Source organism: Ambystoma mexicanum, chromosome 6p (genome assembly GCF_040938575.1).
Source record: "Ambystoma mexicanum isolate Mex_15411 chromosome 6p, UKY_AmexF1_1, whole genome shotgun sequence".
Taxonomy (NCBI): domain Eukaryota; kingdom Metazoa; phylum Chordata; class Amphibia; order Caudata; family Ambystomatidae; genus Ambystoma; species Ambystoma mexicanum.
Window position 1 is genome coordinate 741,116,227 of NC_090935.1, and position 17,455 is coordinate 741,133,681.

Consider the following 17,455-nt stretch of genomic DNA (forward strand, 5'->3'; position numbering starts at 1 on the left):
AATGGATGCACACTGCTGTGCTTGCAACCAAACCTATTAGGACAATCATTTGTTATATACCTAGCCATATGGGGCAATAATGGTCAGAGTGGTCAGAGCCACAGAAAGGACACACGATTAGGATGGCATGGGTAAATAAGGGAGTGGTTTTCATGGACCAGAAAATGACATAATTCCAGCTTGTTGAGGACCGTATTCTGCACTTCTCTGGAGGGCTCCTGGCATTTCCCTCACATCGAATGGGGTCTTAAGTATCACTTGCACTTCTTTCTTGTCGTGGATGAGTTTTTCTTCCGTTGTCATTGTCATAGCTGGGATACTGACTTCTCTAAGTTGTTTTCTGCATCTGTCGGACTAGAGAGGCAAAGGCCTGTTTCAGGCATTACCACACATGGGACAGATTTTGCTGGATCTCACTATGTCCAGGAAGCTTCCGGTGTTAGCCTTGGGGTACTGGTGGCTGGCACTGCCACAGTTATTTCCATCACCTGGTGGTCAGGTGCCCCTTTCACTGATGTTCTCCATTCCAAGTGTTCACCTCCTGTTCGGCTTCACTCTCCAAATGACCTCTTGTTTTCTTTTCCTTCTTAGCATCACTCCAAAATCAGACCCTCTTCACCTCCCCTATTAGCTTCTCTTCTTCCCTCTAGTGATTGTTTTCTTTCACCCTTCTGTACTCTTACGTTTCCTTCTTTACTTGCTCTTCACTTGAAAGATAGTGATGATAAGGGGTGGTTCATCTTCAGGTCTTCCCCCTCTCCACTCTGCTTTTCTTCTAAACCTCTTTCAATTCTCTTTTCTAGATCTCGCTTCTCGTTTTTTAATCTCCTCTCCAAGTCTTTTCTCCCTCGTTTCCGTTTTTCCACTAACTGCTTTCTCCCTCCGCTCTCCACTTCTGTAATTCATCCACTGCCTGCCTCCTGCTCACTCACACTTTCTCGAGGCTCCAAATTGCCATTGCTGCCCTCCTTCCCATGGGTTTGACTGAAGGCTGATTTTACAGAAGCATTGACCTAGCTGCCGGGCTGCACATTTTGAGCCACACTTAGCTGTAGTGCTGCAGAAGCTGAGTGCAGGATTGATTGCTGGATATCAAGTTCCACAGCTGTTTCATTGGATCTATGCCTCCCAGCATTGTTCTGTTTGTGGAGCCTTAAGAGGGTTGTCTACCATTCTGGATTTCAGTCATGTCTGGTGTACATGGCAATCACATGAATGCTCCAAAGCTCGCTCAACACCGCAATTGAACTTCCTGTCAAAGGTAGATACAGGTAGATACAGCCCGGCCTTACTAATATTAAACCAATGGTGACTGCTAGTTGATGGATTGCAGCTGGACCCCCCCGGTTAATCACTCTCCAATGAGGCCCACAATCTCAATTGGCTTGTCATGCAAATTAAGCTGTTGCCAAATTCTGCTTGGTTCAATAGTCTCTGTGCAAGGTTGCTGAATTTTGTATAGCTGTTCCTCAACATGCTGCTGCAACTCTAGCGGACTTTAATTCCAGGAAATCTAAAGTAAGTTAGAGATCGACTACCCGTCTCTAGAAGTCCTGTATGTAGCACAGCGTGGGATGTAGAGCAGCTACTTTATTGAAAAGTAGGATTAACACCTTAGTGGGGAGAGCTATTTAAACTGAACGCATTTCTTGCAAAACAAAAATTTCTTTAATAGTATTTCATAAAAACATCTTAAAAAACATTACAACATTTTAATCTAATAGTCGTCAGTCATACCTTTCATACAACATACAACTTTTAGAGTGACAGGGTTCAACAATTTGAATATTCTTCAAACATAGCAATTATTGATGATATGCATATTAGACATAGGAAAAAATACATTAGGTTTTCCTTTCTCGGTCGACATATGTTTCGGCCCTTGGTAGTGTACCACCTTTGTCTGTGGTGGTCTCTAATGTGAATGTTGGCCCATCTTCAGGACATTGATTATTTCTGGAAGTTTAGTTTCTTTCCCCATTGACCTAGATTAAGTGATCTAGAACATAAACAATAGATATATTATAAAACAAAAAGAAATTGTGCTCCCCAACTGATTGTTGAAAGGCGATGGCCAGTATTTAATAATCCAGACTATTGCACCACACCCACCTGTGGTCCATAAACTGTAATTTAGGACGTCTGAGCTTTAGCAGCTGGAATGTTTCAATTTGTAGACGTCCAGTATCAGGCGCCCTGCATAAATCGGGAAGAGAAGTAGGACTACTAACTGCTCCATCCTTTGTTTTGTCAAAATTCAATTGCTTCGACATAAGGTAAAGAGAAACTTACTGAAAAGACACGTTTCTGTCTGTGTCTTCTGTACGAATCGCGAACAAATGATGATCGACAGTAAGTTGCCCCAAAAAAATGGAAACGGCACTTCCGTAGTAAATGCTGTTGTAGTTTCTGTTAGAAAGGGTGAGAAATTCAACATTACTGCTTTTATTATGTAGCCCCTCAAAAATGAGACTGAGTATTTATTTTATGTGTTTAGATGTAGCTTGGTTACATCTATCATAGATAGTCAAAAGAAGTATCTCATAACTCAATTAGCTTCAAGTGTCTATTTGTGAGCGCCATTGGTGCACGTTTCAAAAAGAGGATTCGTATGGCGTTTCGTATCAATTGTTCGCTATCCGAATGGCACCGTATAGCCATTTTTAATGGGTGTACATAGGCGTTATTCATGAGGACTGCGTCAGAAAGTTGGCGTCTTAAGTATTCCATGCTAATGCTAGAACGCATTATGTTGCAAGCGCCGCGTTGGGCATTATAAGTCGAAAATAAACATGGAGCGCGGCAAGTGTGCCGTACCGTAAAGGTCTGCTATCCGCTCCACTTTGGGTGCGTAGCACAGCCTGGAAAAAAGAGGCTTACCGATCTGTTCGCAGTTGTTAGGCTCATTCCTTACTGGCGAAGACCAGACCGTGTTGCATCTCGTTCAGCAAACAAGTGACTATGCAAGGTGGTTTCTTTTAAAGGTCACATGATACTATATGCTATCACGTGACACGTAATGTTCTTAAACTTAGAAGTTACGAATTGACTATATTGCAAGATGTTTTAGACAATTGTTTGACTTATGTACACATGTAATCCTCAAAAAGGTGCACAAACCAAGGGCGTCATTTAAATATTAGCTTAACACGGCAGGTTACCATATTGTTGGTAATACTTGTGTGTAATATTGTACCACATTTTCGCATTTTAGCCAGTTGGAAAAAGGCTTGTGCGCTTGTGTTATGCACGGCCCTATTGCCTTGTAAGACCGATACAGAGAGCTCTAAATGAGCTATTCTTTACTCTCCACAAATGGTAAAATAAACGCATGACTCACGGGAGATATTACCCCGTTATATCGTATTATTGATTCTACAGGGGGAAAAAACCAAAGCATATCCTATTAGAGATGATTTAATAGAACTGTTGTTTTATTATTAATCCATCGTGTTGCATGGTCAAAAAGAAAGAGACAGGTTATATAAGTCTCTGATATTTAAATTAAGGGCTCTATTGTTCTCAACCCGGTCAGTAAAGGGTCACCAGAATTTAACTCTAGGCTAGAACACATTGGGCCTCATTCCGAGTACGGCGCTAACCAATGGCGCTATTAACGCCTTGGTTGGCGCCGTACCCGGACCGGCAGCGCCTTGGTGGATGGCGGAATTACCGCCCCATTCCAAGGTTGGCGGGGCGGTAATTCTCCATTCACCAAGGCTCTTCCCCATTCCCAAATGAGCCCCCATAGGGCTCAATGGGAATGGGGAAGATGCAAATAACGGTGACCGTTCATTACGGTCACCGTTATTGGCTTGGAGGCCCCTTTGCGCCCTCGACTTTAACACCTGCTCAAAGCAGGCGTTAAGGGCGAGGGCGCAAAGGGAACTCGGAGTATGGCGGTAAGGGATCACCGCCACCGGTCTCGTTACCGGTGGCCGCTATCCCTTACCGCCATACTCGGAATGAGGCCCATTGTGGTGAGGGTGGTAAATAATGTGATCGCGGTGACAGCGAGTCGATACTGCACTGTGGGGAGAAAATATTGTCTCTTTTGATGATTCTGATCTAGCAAGCTATTAGATAAATGCACTCCATTCCACAGCGATATTGAGGCCATACTTTACCGTACCTAAGTTATAGATCCACTTTTGCTCGCTCTGGTAAGGATCAGATCTCTATTACCACCTCTTGGTGATGGCTTGATCACCTGGATCACACACCATACCAGATCTGTGCATTTGTACTGTTTGGCTGTAAAATGGGCAGCTAATGGTTTGTTCTCTATTTTGTTGCGGATGCACGACTTATGTTGTTATGTTTGAAGAATATTCAAATTGTTCAACCCCGTCACTGTAAAAGTTGTATGTTGTATGAAAGGTATGACTGACGACTATTACATTAAAATGTTTTGGTTTTTTTTAAACTTCTTTTTATTCATTTAGCGTGGCAGCAAAAAAGACAGGCGAACATCGCCAGACAGGTACAATACAGGAACAATAAGTATACAGTGCAGGTAAACAGGGGTTACAACACAGATGTGTACAGCCATTGGGCACTTTCATAACATAAACAACACGAAGTCCGGGAGCTATGGTGGAGGCGTGAGCCCTGGTCGGTGGGGAGAGGTGGCTAGGGGAGATGTGGCTGGTGTCACGTTCAGATCTGACATATAAGATCGGAACCTGAGCCAGATATTCCTGGGCCTAGAGTGAGTGGGTTGTAGGAGAGACCAAGTTTCCTCCGAGTCCGAGGCCCACGTGACCACTCTTAGCCATTGGGCGTGCGTGGGAGGCCAGGGGCGAAGCCAGCACAGCAGGATGGAGCGAACAGCAAGAGGCATGCAGAGGCCCGCTAGTTTTCTGGAGTTCCGGGGGAGGTCCGGGAGGTCGTGAAAGAGGCATACCACCGGGGAGGGATTGATGGGGTAATCGAGTATGGCTGACACAGTCGAACAGACCGCTTCCCAAAACTGTGAAAGGCGAGGGCAGGACCAAACCATATGAATGTAATCAGCCGCATCGTGGCCGCACCTAGGGCAGCTAGAGGGGTGATCATTGGACATGTGGTGCAATCTGATCGGGGTATAGTGGAACCTATGTAGAATTTTAAACTGTATCAATTTGAAGCGGGAGTTGAAGGACACCCTGTGTATACGATCACATAAGTGCGCCCAACGCTCATCAGACATTTCAACACCCAGGTCCACCTCCCACGCCCGCCTCAGCTTAGTGAATTCTAGAATAGATCTGGATTGCAGCATAGTGTATAGTCTAGATATTTTACCTCTAGTGGGTGAGGGTGAGGTGAGCTCCTCAATGATAGGGTCATCCGGTGGTAAAGCCGGAAACATCGAATAATTACGCTTAAGGGTCCTGCGAAGAGATGAATATTGGAGCCACACACTCCGGCCTCTTCTCAAGGACAATGGGAGGTCGGGCCACTCAACAAATATTCCCTGATCGAACACATCACGCAGCAACTCATATCCCGACTCAGCCCAGCGCTGGGCCATGGCCGATGGTACCCGTGGGACCCCAGGTAGGAAGTTCCAAAGTGGGAGGTTTCCATGGAAGATGTGAGTAATACCAAGCAATTTCCACGTTTTGGCCAGTGCCAGGGATGTGCAGGTAACTGGGCTCTGTGAGTCCAGCTCCAGAAGGGTGGGCTGTATCAACAGGGAGCGAATGTCGCGGTGGCAGACCGCAAGCTTCTCGAGTTTGACGTGTGGGGGGGGTTCCGTTATGTCGAACCAGTAGGATGTATATTGAATTTGGGATACCAACCAGTATTTAAAGAAGTCAGGGGCGCTGAAGCCTCCGTGAGCCATGGGGGTAGATAAGGTGTCCAGTTTAAGGCGGACCGCGCCCGAATGCCAGAGAAAGGAATTGACCGTGCGAGTCAGTTCCCGGAAGAAACCATCTCCCGGCCACAGGGGGATGTTAGCGAACTTGTAGAGTAACTGGGGTAACACCACCATTTTCAGTAGGCCTATCCTACCTGCAAGGGATATTGGAAGTTTGTCCCAGGCTAGGACCTTAGATGACAAATATGTGAGATACATTTGATAGTTCTCGTTGAATGTCAACGCTCGATGACGTGTTATCTCGATCCCCAAATAGGTGAAAGTAGACTGAGCCCATGTGAACCCCAGGGTGTCCGGGGGGGAGGGTGCATTCTGTAAGAGGGAAAAGTGTAGATTTCGAACAGTTCACCTTGAGGCCAGAGATCCGACCGAAGTGCTTGACGTCTTCCAGTATTGGGGACAAATTGACAGAAGGAGAGCGTATAAGCAGCAAAGCGTCATCGGCGTATAAGGACACTATGTCTGCCTGGCCCGCAGTACGGAGTCCTCTATGTGCGTGAAATTGACGGAGCATGTCAGCGAAGGGCTCTATTGCTATAGCGAAGATCAGGGGAGAGAAGGGGCATCCCTGTCTCGTCCCTCTAGCGATCCCAAAGAGGGGGTTACAATGGTCACCTGTACGGACCCTAGCCACGGGGTCAGAATAGAGCAATCTGACCCAGGAGAGAAAAGAGGGGCCGAACCTACAGCTCTCAAGAACCCTCCACAAGTACCTCCATGAAACCGAATCAAACGCCTTCTGCATGTCGAGGGTGGCCGCTACCGCGTGTGTCTCGGGATTTATTCTACTAATTATGTTGAAGAGGCGTCTAAGGTTCAGGGAGGTAGAGCGACCGGGAATGAATCCCCCCTGGTCCGGATGGATGACAGATGGCAAGAGGGGAGCTAACCGAAGTGCCAGTGCCTTAGCAAATATTTTGACATCGCAGTTTATAAGTGAAAGCGGGCGGTATGAACCGCATTGTGAGGGGGGTTTGCCGGGTTTAAGAAGTACCGTGATTGTGGCTTCACGGAGAGAGGGGGGGAATACCCCAGCTTCAACCGACTCCTCCCAGAGAACTAACAGGTGAGGAAGCAAAAGTCGTTTATAGCGCTTATAAAATTCAACTGGGATATCATCCGAGCCGGGGGCCTTCCCCGAGGATAAGGAGTCCACCGCGTCAGAGAGTTCCTCAAGCGTAAGTGGGGAATCAAGAGAACCCGCAGACTCCGGAGAGAGAGTCGTCAAGGGAAGGGTATCGAGGAAGGAGTCGATCTCTACCGCTGGCACCCCATCAGAGTTGGAATATAGGGTTCCATAGATTTTGAAGAATTCATTGTTGATGTCCTGTGAGGCGACAGCCATAGAGCCATCCGGTCCCTCAATCCCAAGTATATGTGGGGACCCCGTCTCGTGACGGATCAGCCTCGCCAGAAATCGGCCTGGGCGCTCACCCTCCCCGTATCTCCTTGCCATGCCAGGGTTATCCAAAAAATGTTGCTCGCGTTCCGCCAGGGATCGGAACGTATCCAGCTCTGCCCCGATGTCAGCCAGGGTTCCCGGAGTGGAGTGAAGTGAACATTGGGCCTCAAGGGTCGATAGCTTGGATTCGCTCTCTGCTAGGTTTCTACGGATCGATTCAAGAACCCCGTTCTTCTTCGACAGCGCCATCCCTCTAATGTAAACCTTGAAGGACTCCCATAGAATGGCCTGTGATGTTACCGATCCTGTGTTTGTCTCAAAGAACTCCTCGATAGATAGCTCGAGCTCAGAACAAAATTCCGGGTCTAGCAGGGAAAAGGGCTTCAGTCTCCAACGCCGGGTACAGCCAGGGTCTGGCCCCCAATTCATGGTAATGGTCACTGGAGAGTGGTCAGATAGGGACCTGGGGAGAATCTGTAGCTGTGTGACATTCTTAATCAGAACATTGGAGATCAGCGTAGGCTGCTCTAGAGAGCTGTCGAGGCCTGGAACCAGACCTATCGAGGGTTACATCAAAAATTGTGTTGAAATACCCCCCCCCAGAGGATAGGGACAAGGGGGAAGCTATCGAGAAGGGATGAGACCTGTACATAGAATTCTGGATCATCTATATTGGGGCCGTATATGTTCAGTAGGACTGTCTCCCTATTTTGAAGCATAGCATGAAGCAGTACATATCTGCCCTGAGGATCTATGTGTGAAGAGATGAGAGTGAACTTGAGACTCTTATGGATGAGGGTCATGACACCGCGGCTTTGGGAAGAGAAATCAGTGGAGAATCTGTGGGGGCCCCATGATTTGGCAAATCTTATGCACTGTTCCGTGCGGGCATGCGTCTCCTGTAAGAAGAGAACCTTGGATCCATGACGCTCGGCCAGTAGCAGTAGCTGCCTCATCTTTTTGTAGTTACCCAACCCCCGAACATTCCAGCTCATAAAAGTCAAGTCGCTCCCAGACATTGAAGTGAGAACAAAAATATCAGAGAAAGTACCAATAGCCAGTGGGCCAGTTTAACCACATTGCAGTAACAGTCATGGAGTACCATATCGCGGTCCGTAATTGCTGCCAACGCCAAGCTTTTTGTAACATAACCCCCAACATGTTCCACCCCCACCCACATCCCCCCCCCAAACAGAGGGATGACAATCCCAAAACCCCCCAACAAAAACCAAACCAGTGGCATCAGCGCCTGGGGGCCTGCAGGCCGAATTGGCCGTGTCTCTCCGGGCACGGCAGGACAAGTGAAATGAAAAGTGCCAACAGTGAGAACTTGTACGTAGCTTGGGCGGAGATATTGCACATGTTAGTGCGGCACGTATTCATGACAATGATCATTTTAAACAGATTACAGAATATAAAACCAGCGTGACTCCAGTATAGGAAGGTGGCAGGATGCGGGCCCTCCTTGACCGGGCTGGAGGGTAGCAGTAGGATCTTGGACAAAGAGGGGGTATTAGCCTGGGAAATGCTCGTCCAGGAACTTGGAGGCCTCTTCTGGAAGAGTGAAGAAGAACACCCGGTTGGCGTGCTCCACCCGGAGTTTGGCGGGGTAAAGCATGGCGTATTTAACTGAGAGATCACGCATTCTGCGTTTTACCGCCAGGAAAGTCTTGCGCTCACGTTGAACGGCCACAGAGAAGTCTGGGTAGAGGTGAATCCTCGCACCGCCCAGTGAGAGCTCCCCCCTGAGCCTCGCGGCCTTAAGGAGGGCATCGCGGTCACGGTAATTCAGCACACGGGCTATGATGGGCCGAGGAGGAGCGCCGGGCTTGGGTTTAGCCGTTAGGGCTCGGTGCGCACGCTCTATGGAAAATTGCGGGGAAAGTTTGGGTGAGTCGAGGAGTGTCAGCAATGTATGTTCAACAAAGTCTTCCATTGATTCATGAACTTCGTTCTCAGGAACGCCGATGATACGAAGGTTATTGCGTTGTGATCGGGATTCCAAGTCCTCATTCTTCCTTTCCACGTCGAGGACCCGATTGGAGAGGGCAATGACCTCGGAGCGTAGAGCCCCCAATGCATCTTCAGCGGAGCCCACCCTTGTCTCGACCTCCGCTACCCGGCTATCCGTCCTCTCAATATGGGCCTTGATAGAGGATATAGTGCCGTTCATATCATCTAGTTTTGAGTGGAGTGCAGTGAAGCCCTCCCGGATAAAATCCATCATGTTTTGGGACTCCGGTGCTGTGGTGGACGATGACGCCGCTGGAGCCTGCTCGGTGGTTTCTTCCGGCGGTCTCACCGATGACTTCGCGAACAGATTGATGGAGCTCTGTCTCTTTGAGGCCCCCTTGGTCATCCTGGCAAGGTTGGAGTTCCAATAGAGTAAATGGGGGGTCCCAGCAGCTCAAGGGGGTAAGGTACAGGAACCTCGCGGGACGTGATTTTCGGGGGGGAGGTCGGCGCCTGTAGGCCCGTTGTGTTGGGACCGTGGCGGCACGTGAAGATAAAGTCAGGAGAGATTCAGGTGAAAGTGACCCAGGGGCCGAAAGCAGTGGTATGTAGTGCCGCTGCGGGGGCCGGGTGGTAGTTCAAGCGAGTCTGTAGGATGTGTAGGGAGGAGCCCTGATCGACCCCCCAACGAAATGGACAGGCTGAGACTCCAGATCAGCGATATAAAATGAGCCAAGTCCCAAGGATTTTCAGACCATGGGGTCCCTGAAAGTGGATAATGATAATGTTGTGGATGACTGGGTCATTTTGAGAGATTGCCAGATCCGCAGGGGAGGGGGGCCCCCAGGCGGTGTAACTCCGGGGCGAGGTCGACCGCGCTGGGCGAGCACCAGCACACAGAAAGGTGGGTCCCAAGTCGCTGAGGCCGGCGCTACCCCAACGCACCACGTACCTTATTGGGCCCGGGGCCCTACAGTGTGTGTCAACAGGGGGAGCACGGTGCTAGGTGTCCAGGGGAGCACCGCCGCTCAACCCCTCCGCAGTAGTGTCTCCAGCCGTCCGCCCCCACGTCGAGCAGGACCCCAGTCCGGAGGGAGCCAGATCACAGCGGCGGAGAGGGCACACCGCGAGGCGGCGCCGGGATCGACGCGGCCGCGACTGTATGTGTGCCGCCCCTCCGCGATGGCAGGATACGCAGGGTCCGGGCTCCGGGGGAGGCCCCACAGACAGTAGTCCCCCGGCGGGGGCTGGCGAGGATCCCCGCTGGAGCTTGTGACGGCTCCAGCCGTTCGAGAAGCCCGGCTCGACTCGCAGCCGAGGAAGGACGTCGGCTAGAAGCCGCCCTGCAGGTGGGGGAAGGGTGGAGAGATCACTGGTTCTCGGGGTTCCCGGCCCCGTTCAGCGCCAGGATTCGACCCAGATGGAGCTCGGGTCGTCCTTGATCGTGTCGCGCCCTCCGGGGTCCGGTGCGGATCGAAGAAGGTGCCGCAAGATAGGATCCTGTGACTGCCTGCCGCGGAGAGTCACGTTCAGGCGGCCATCTTGTTCGGCGCTCAACAGCGCCCCCCAGATTAAAATGTTTTTTAAGATATTTTATGAAATACTATTAAAGACATTTTTGTTTTGCAAGAAATGCGTTCAGTTTAAATAACTCTCCCCACTAAGGTGTTAATCCTACTTTTCAATAAAGTAGCTGCTCTACATCCCACCCTGTACTACATATAGGACATCTAGAGAGGGGTAGTCGATCTGTAACGTACTTTAGATTTCCTTGATTTTCTCCCTTAAAACAGATCTGTCCCCCCGTTATCAAAAAATTAGGGAGTACCCAATCACTTATCGGGACTTTAATTCCAGGCTGAGTTTTTTGCAAATAGAGGCTTGTAACAATGTGTGGCTAGAATTGATGGTGAGCGGTAAGGGTAAGGGGATTGGTTAGAAAGATGGGGATTGTACCAAAGGCTAAAGATGGGCTGGGGAGCCTGGCATACCCTTCCTTTATCTCCTCTGGGCTTCAATATTACACAACAGCTGGTCTCCCAGCCTCCATGGTCAACCAGCCTCATATACCAACCCAAAACATCGCACTTCGTACCTCCTTCTAATTTAAAATACATGTAAATAGAATTAAGCGGAATTGACCAAACATCCAGGGAGGCAGGGAGGAAGGGTGGGAAATACAATTACTACACACTATTAAGAGCAGAAGGAGGAAAGGGGGAGGAATGAACCGAATATGCCTTGTGAGTATTCAGAAAGTGCAAGTGCAAAAAGGAAGAAGGAAGAGGGGATACGTGTTGGGGAGTCCGAGCTAGAGGGTGAGACATGGACGAAGTGCTAGGCATGATTGAGTGCTGCACGGCCTGGGCCGCGGGAGGTGTAAGTGTGAGACTCCAGGGCAGAGGGTGTGCAGATGCAAAGTGCTGTGGAAGACAGGGGCTGGGGAGAATTGGTGTGGGAGGTCAAGGCCCTCAAGATGCATAAGGGCCAAGGACACCAACACAGCACCTGTGAGATTAGCAGAGGAGAGAAGGAGGGAAGGAGGAAAAGAGGAAAGTGTTAAGGAACTTCCTGAATTTGAGAAGATCCTGCTCAAGGCGCGGGCAGAGAGGGAGGCTATTACAAAGGAGGGAGCCCGCAGAGGAAAGAGAGTGACTCCCTGTCCACCGTTTAGAAAAACGCTTTACATACAATGAGTTGGTGCCAGAGGAGCAAAGTGGTCTAGAGGGAGAGTATTTAGTGAGATAAAGTTGAAGATAGTGTGGTCCCCTGGCCCACACAGCCTTGTGGATGAAGCAGAGGGATTTGAATTTAATCTGTGCAGAAACTGGGAGCCAGTGAAGACTTTTCAGTGTGGAGAGATGCGGTCCCTGGGCTTAAGGCCAAGGATAAGTCTCACTGCCCTATTCTGTGTAAGCTGAAGGGGTCGTAGAGTGGGAGAAGGCAGATTCAGGAGGAGGCTGTTAAAGTACTCACGTCTTGAGAGAACCAGGGCTTGAGTCACATTCAGCCTCTGGGGGAAAGTGAGAAAAGGTAGAATTCCTTTGAGAAGGAAGACCTGATAGTTGGACTTCTTGGCAATGTCCAGAGTGTGAGGGAGGAAGGAGAGAGAGGAGTTGAAGATGACTCCAAGGTTTTTGGCTTCAGTTGAAGGTGTAGGGGGGAAGCCCAAGGAGGAGGGCCAGAGTGAGGGGAGGAAGGAGGGAGCAGGGGTCCCAAAGGGAAGGATCTCAGTTTTACAGGCATTGAGGCAGAGATCATTGGAGATGCACCAGGACTGGATGGCAGATAGGCAGTCATGGATGATGGAGTGTGAAAGAGGGTCTGCAGGGAGTCTGAAGAAGAGCTTTGTGTCATCTGCGTAACATGGGAAGTTGGAGGAGAAGGTGGAGATGAGGCATGCAAGGAGAGCAAGGTAGATGTTAAAGAGCCAGGGGGAGAGTATAGAGCCCTGAGGGACACCACAGGAGGAGATGGAAGTAGGAGAGGAGAAGTGGCCCAGGATGACATTGGAAGAGCGGTTAGTGAGGAAACAGGATAGGCAATACAGCAGTGCCCATCCGAGATCCCAAGATAATCGTGGAGCCTTTGTATGAGGATGGAATGGTTAACTGTGTCAAATGCAGAGAAGAGCTCGAGAAGGATAAGGACAGCTGAGGAATTGGAATCCAGAGATGCGAGCAGTTCTTCATGGGTGTTCAGAAGAGCAGGTTCCATGCCTCTGGATGCTCGGAATCCAGATTGATGGTTGTGGAGGCCACCAACAAGTTCAGTGTGAGAGTTAAGTTGTGTCTGTATGATCACAGATAGAAATCGAATGACACTGGTCTAGAACAACTATGAACTGTTTTACAATAGTGGTGTGTGGTAAAAGTAGCACACACAAATTCCACGTATGTTAGACTCCAAAGGTTTGACAAGAGAGAGAGAGAGTGTATCACGGGAGCCTTAGCACTCACAGAACTGGTGAGAACAACCCTGGAGAAGTAAGAAGAACTGGGAACAAACACGTTTTTTAAGGTGAAGGTTGTTTACCCAGTGCCATTTCTTCCAATGTAATATTGTTAAAAACAAAGAAACAGAGAAGCAGTTAAAATTGAATATTGGGAGTTATGGTCAAGCAGGGACTTTGAGCACTGGAATACGATGGCGGCTAGGGGGGGCCGGAACAGCCAAGTAGGAAGAGAAAGATTTCCATCAAATCTAGGCAGCTTTCCGCCCATTGTAGCTGGACTCAACTTGCCCTTCATCATGAAAAGGAAGGGAGAATAGAAGGAATGGATCTTGGGGGAGAGTGCCCAAAGGCTCTATCTAAAGGTTAAAAGGATTGGTGAGAGGAAGAGCCTTTGGGCAGTATGCAGGCGACCGGGAGTTGGTAATAAAGCAACATCTACATCTCGACAGCCTAGTGTCTGCCTGAGAGGTAGGAGGGAAACCAACCCAGGCCAGTGCCAGAGAATCCAATCCACGACAGTGCCAGAGAATCCCATCCTGTCAGCATGGAGGGAGAGAAAGATGCGTTGGTCGACAGTGTTAAATACAGCCGAGAAGTCAAGGAGGATAAGGAGGCATGAGTCGTTCTTATCTATGATTTGGAGGGCTTCATCTTCCACCTGGATGGTGGCTGTTTCGATGCTACACTTGGGGTGCAACCCTGACTGATAGTCATTTAGGAGGTGGAGCTGTTCAATTCTGGCAAGTAGTTGTGTAGCAGCTACTTTTCCCAAGATTTTGCCAATAAACGGGAGGTTCATAATGGGCAGGTCCGTCAATTGTTTAATGATAAAGGCTGGAATTATATCGTCAGGGTGAGAAGTAGGTTTGAGAGAGGCAATCATTTTTAGGATATCATGGGGAAAGAGAGGAAATAATTTGGTCCAGAAGGGTGGTGTGCATGCGGGGGTGGAGGGGATACTAATGATGTGAGAGGTTGATTCGATGGTCTCTCAGATTTCGTCTATTGTCTCAATAAGAAATATGTTGATTCCATCGCATTTCTCCTGAGTTGCTGATACCTCGGGGTCAGATGAGGGTTTGGTACAATGCTTTACTACTTCAAAGAGGGCTTTGCTCCTGTTGGAGGCTGCCCCAATGGTTTTGGAGTAGTAAGTAGCTTTGGCCTTGGTAATCAGAATCCTGCAGTTTGCACGTAGATTTGAGGTTGGTGAGGTCTCCTGAGTTATGGTTTTTGTGCTACCATTTCTCTAGGGCTCTGATTGAGTGTTTGCTGGAAGCTAGCTCGAGAGTGTATGATGGGGCGGATCGTTCGGCCTTTACCCGGCTGGATTTTAGGCGGGCGTGAATGTCCACCAGTTTTTTTTATAGCAGAGTTGTTGAATAATTCCAGGAGGCATTCCGTGTGGTGGGGAAGTTGGCAAAGTTTGCTTCCAACTAATGGACCAGGAAGGTTTTGACTGAGCAGCGTTGAGTAAGGGGGTGTTTAGCCTGAGCTTTGTGAGCCACAGTCGACTGGGTGACTGATAATGGGATGGCGGCATGATCAGACCAGTCAAGTGGGATAGGGTCTGCACAAGTGGTGCAGAGAGATGATGTAAAGACTAGGTCTAGGGTGTTGCCTTTGTTTTGCGTGGGGGAGAGCACAATTTGCTTAATGTCCGTGGAAGCAGTCAGTGCAAAAAGCGTGCTTTGAGTGTGGTTGTCCGCCTGTGACTCAAGGATGTTAAAATGACCAAGAAAGACATTACTAGAATATGCAAATTTGGCAGAGAAGAGCAAGCTGGAGATGTCTGCAATGAAAGAGTCACTCCTGTGAGGTGGTGTGTAAATGAGGTGGAAGGTGATAGAGTCCTTGTGCAATATAGGGAACCGGCAGGCAAGTGATTCAAATTAGTTTGTTCTGGGAGAGGGGATGTTGGAGCATGGCCAATTGCTCCTGTGGATGATTTCCACTCCACCTACTGCCCTTCCTGGACGGTCGGCATGTTGGATGCAGTAGCAGTTGGGTAGGAGGGTGTCGAAAACATGTGGGCAGGATGGGGTAAACCATGTTTCAATGATTAACAGGACATCAAGGTTGTTGTATGAGATGAGGTCAGCGATCCCTGCAGCGTGAGCGACTGCTGATCGAGCACTGAACAACATGAGAGGGCATGTGCATGTGGTCCGTGGGTTTTGGATTGGTCAAGGGCAATATTGATGAGGTTTGAGTACGAGATGAGGCCATTTGAGCCCTTGTGAGAGTGGGGATTGGCTGTGGAGGGAGGAGACACCTTGTGATGTCTTTTGGTGAGTATCAGTAGTAGCAATTAGTTTGTAGGTGAAATGCAGTTTAGCGGGGTTGGCCTTTGCCCTGTCAGGCCCAAACAGGCCCAAACAGGTAAGGTCCTTTTCTTCACTCGTCCTTTGCAGAGGACGCCAGCGATGAGGATGCTTAAGGAGGAGTGATTAAATCGATGGTGGGGGGAGCAAATGAGTGGCAGGATCTGGTCACGTGACCAGAAGCCTACTGAATGATGGATGCCGGAAGCTGGCATAGAGTCCTTACGTAGAGACTTGGAAGGCATGGAAACTGCTGGTGGGTGGAGCAACTGAGTAGAAGGGCCTGGCCATGTGACCAGAAGCCTACTCAATGCTGTCTACCTGGATCTGGCCTAGAGTCTTTAAGTAGAAGAATGGAAGGAGCTAAAACTGGAGGTGGACAGAGCAACTGAGTGCAGGGCCTGGTCACTTGACCAGCAACCTACTCAATGGTGTCTCAGTACAGTACAGTGAGGTAAAACGTGGTTGTAGACCCTCCAGAGTCAGAATTCCTGAGGCTTGACATGCTTGGCACAACTGACATTTGGGTATACCTGGGTAGCATCAGTGTATTGATGGAGTGAGATGTCAGGGTCACTGAGAAGTAGTCACAATGGCTCCATGTATAGATAAAAAACTGGTGAGGGTATTGAGCTATATGGGACACTGCGGGTGACTGGGCGGTGGTCTGACCATAAGTTGCCCATCTGGACGACGTGGTGCCTATCCGAGATGTAAGATGGTGTAAGTGGTTTCAACCCAGCACTCCACCTAAGTCAATGCCTAGCATGGGATGCCCAATTGAAACCCTTATTTATATATTTTTATGTCAAAAGTTATTTTATTTCTGGATGATGTACCCTTATATCACGCCCCTCTCTTTGAATCTCCCCCGGTCTCACTGAACCAAGAAGTAGATTTGTTTTGCAAAGTTAAAAGATTTATTTGATGAATTGAACAATATATATATATATATATCACACTTTTATGAATATGAACAATATCTGAATTTCACACTTATGAATATTTATACAATTATCAGCAATGGGTAATATGACAATAATCAACAATCTCTTTAATCAATTAGGAGTAGGAATAGGAAGATGTAGCAGAGAATAAAACTTTGTGTGGGTTAAATGAAATGCAATGAGATGAAATTAATGCAACACAGAAATGAAACTTGATATGGATTCAATCAAAGACAATGTAATCACTCTTTCCCCGTGATACTACTCACTCCCCCCAATATGCAATATGAAGAGATGGAATGAGGGCACACAGGTTTCAGGAACAACAATCAACGATTGCAGTTTCAATCCCAATTCGCCCCAGCAAGCTTAGAGAGAACAGGAATGATTTTAAAACAGGTCAAATGCTTTTAAATGTGGTTTGAAATGAATGGGAAAAATGCTAAAAATTGATTTTAATTTGCTAAATGGGATTCAGAACTAGTGAGAGCCGCTTAGGTTAGGTTCAGGTAAACACTAGCAATGATTGTTGAAGGATTAGCAGATAGGAAATTGAATTCAGAAGTTGAATGCAAGAAATAGCTGTTTTCACATGGAATGAAATTGAGCCGAATGCAAAATCGCGGCTAACTTTTCAGCGTGCGGGAAATGCGATTACTAGTTTGTTTGAAAGCTGAGGATGTTAGCTTCAAAATGACATTTAAATTTAATTCCTAGCACGTATGGTTTAGAAGTTACAGAGGTTTCAGTAAAGGTCTATTTTTCTCAAAAAGGGTCAAGATTTTACAAATGAGATTGCGCTTTTGAAGATTTACCAACAAGGATGGGCTTATACTAAGGGGCTATCAAGATGCAAGATACCCAACAGCCAGCCACCAGAGCAGCAGCACCTCCGCTCCGACTTTTGTCCGCCTGGACACTTGAATTTCTTCAGAAAAATATCAGCGCACAGATGATTATCACTACAATTATCACAGAATTATATGGAGGAGAGAAGGATTCAGGATA

At 48.3% G+C, this 17,455-nt stretch overlaps 1 protein-coding gene and 1 long non-coding RNA gene across 4 annotated transcripts in view; one reads left to right on the plus strand and one right to left on the minus strand.

Annotated features, from left to right (window-relative positions):
• LOC138511752 (uncharacterized) overlaps positions 1 to 2,968 on the minus strand; it is a 452,837-nt gene extending 449,869 nt beyond the window's left edge. Inside the window, exons 1-4 of one of the 2 annotated variants that reach the window (XR_011280674.1) lie at positions 2,881 to 2,968; positions 2,293 to 2,409; positions 2,113 to 2,196; positions 1,646 to 1,999 (exon numbers count right to left, since the gene is read on the minus strand). This is a non-coding gene — a long non-coding RNA (uncharacterized lncRNA). Of the gene's footprint in view, positions 1 to 1,645; positions 2,000 to 2,112; positions 2,197 to 2,292; positions 2,410 to 2,880 lie in introns of those variants that run through there. The other variant, XR_011280675.1, reaches the window with a different exon arrangement.
• ADGRV1 (adhesion G protein-coupled receptor V1) overlaps positions 1 to 17,455 on the plus strand; it is a 2,479,945-nt gene that overhangs the window by 52,765 nt on the left and 2,409,725 nt on the right. The gene's annotated exons all lie outside the window — the stretch shown is intronic.